The 2,500-nt window shown below is 31.8% G+C and overlaps 2 pseudogenes; both read right to left on the bottom strand.

Moving 5' to 3' along the window:
• LOC129616932 (large subunit ribosomal RNA) overlaps positions 1–2,073 on the bottom strand; it is a 4,018-nt pseudogene extending 1,945 nt beyond the window's left edge.
• Positions 2,074–2,363: 290 nt separating this feature from the next.
• The window catches only part of LOC129616913 (5.8S ribosomal RNA), a 184-nt pseudogene continuing 47 nt past the window's right edge, over positions 2,364–2,500 (bottom strand).

Raw genomic sequence — 2,500 nt, 5'->3', positions numbered from 1 at the left:
ATGCTCTTCTAGTTCATCTACCATATCTCTCTTCGAAAGATTTCCATGGTAGTACAACTATAAAACAGAAAAGAAAACTCTTCCGATACCTCTCGACGGCTTCTCTATGATTGTTTCTGTTACCAGGATGATCATAATGACCATATTTATTACAAACGTATACTCAACAGGTTACGGAATTGGAACCGTATTCCCTTTCGCTTATTTAATTTAAGGTATTTTATATTATCAATGGGGATAAAACCTTAAATTTTGTTCGGCTTTCGCCTTAAGCTTAGGACCGACTAACTCGTGATCAACCACTGTTCACACGAAACCCTTCTCCACTTCAGTCCTCCAAGGTCTCATTCGATTATTTGCTACTACCACCAAGATCTGTACCAATGGCAGCTCCACACATCCTTACGGAAGATGCTTCTACGCTACCATTGTACCCACCTACTTGTTAATGTTTCTAAATTTATATACATTAATAATGTAATATAAATCATTTACATTAACAGTGACGTATAGGTATACAACTTAAGCGCCATCCATTTTAAGGGCTAGTTGCTTCGGCAGGTGAGTTGTTACACACTCCTTAGCGGATTACGACTTCCATGTCCACCGTCCTGCTGTTTTAAGCAAGCAACGCCTTTCATGGTATCTGCATGAGTTGTTAATTTAGGCACCGTAACGTCACGTTTGGTTCATCCCACAGCGCCAGTTCTGCTTACCAAAAGTGGCCCACTGGGCACAATATATCATAACCTAAAACTTCATTCAAGAAAGTTTAGGTTCTTACCCATTTAAAGTTTGAGAATAGGTTAAGGTCGTTTCGGCCCTAAGGCCTCTAATCATTCGCTTTACCAGATAAGATTATTTTATATAATATTTTTATGCACCAGCTATCCTGAGGGAAACTTCGGTGGGAACCAGCTACTAGATAGTTCGATAGGTCTTTCGCCCCTATACCCAATTCTGACAATCGATTTGCACGTCAGAACTGTTTCGGTCTTCCATCAGGGTTTCCCCTGACTTCTACCTGATCAGGTATAGTTCACCATCTTTCGGGTCACAGCATATATGCTCAAGGTACGTTCTAGTTAGAGGTATAAAAAATAATTAAAAATTATTTATATACATAACTATATAGAACGCCCCAGGATTGATATTATATATATAAAATTATATATATAATTTAATCCCATATTAACAGTTAAGTTAATTACGCCTTTAGATTTTATTTAAAATAAATTCTAATGACTTGCACACATGTTAGACTCCTTGGTCCGTGTTTCAAGACGGGTCCCGAAGGTATCCTAAATCTATAGCATTGCTAATCATATTAATGCATATAATAATTATATTAATATATAAATTAATATAATATTATAAAATTATAATAATATATAATTTACGCATTATATTGATTTTTTATCTGTCAATTATTTATCCGATAATATTTAAATTATATTATATAGAAAATAAATTTTCATATATAAAATAAACTTTTTAAATATATCTTATGATAAATATATATTTATTAACAGATTGCAATGTCCATATATGAAAAAATTGCACACCATCATTATTATATAATTATATAATATTTATAATGTTGAATTTTTCATATTTCATGGATGTTTAGGTTCATCGGGCTTAACCTCTAAACAGTTTCACGTACTATTTAACTCTCTATTCAGAGTTCTTTTCAACTTTCCCTCACGGTACTTGTTTGCTATCGGTCTCATGGTTATATTTAGTTTTAGATGGAGTTTACCACCCACTTAGTGCTGCACTATCAAGCAACACGACTCTTTGGAAATATCTTCTAATAATCATTAACGTCATACGGGCCTAGCACCCTCTATGGGTAAATGGCCTCGTTTAAGAAGGACTTAGACTGTTAATTTCTCATATTAGAATATAGATATTCCATACACTACATCGGATATTTGTATAAACAAAATCCTTTAGTGCTGAACTAGTTTCTTTTCGCTCGCCGCTACTAAGAAAATCCTAGTTAGTTTCTTTTCCTCCCCTAACTAATATGCTTAAATTCAGGGGGTAGTCTCATATGAGTTGAGGTTGTTTTTAAGAATATTTTTAATTTTTCTTTTTAGTTGAAAACTAAATATATATAAGTTACTGTATTGTTTATATTATAAATAATATAATTTTATATAAGTTTTCCTCTTTAATGTATTAATACTAATTTATTAATACTAGGATATACTTATTTTTTTATTATATTTTATAATATAAGTAAAATATATATAATTGAATTTTAATATTATGGTATTCCTACCAGTAATATATCATGTGCTATAAATAATATAATTTAAAATTATATTATAAGCAACTTTATTAAATTATTCTTACAACCCTCAACCATATGTAGTCCATGCAGTATTAAATTTTTTAATAAATTTATATACTCTGTAGCATGGACTGCAATATGCGTTCAAAATGTCGATGTTCATGTGTCCTGCAGTTCACACGATGACGCACAGTTAGC

This window comes from Condylostylus longicornis, unplaced genomic scaffold (assembly GCF_029603195.1).
Source record: "Condylostylus longicornis isolate FDR11 unplaced genomic scaffold, ASM2960319v2 ptg000325l, whole genome shotgun sequence".
Taxonomy (NCBI): Eukaryota; Metazoa; Arthropoda; class Insecta; order Diptera; family Dolichopodidae; genus Condylostylus; species Condylostylus longicornis.
Note: the sequence above shows the minus strand (reverse complement) of the source record. Positions and strands in the feature narration are given on the sequence as shown.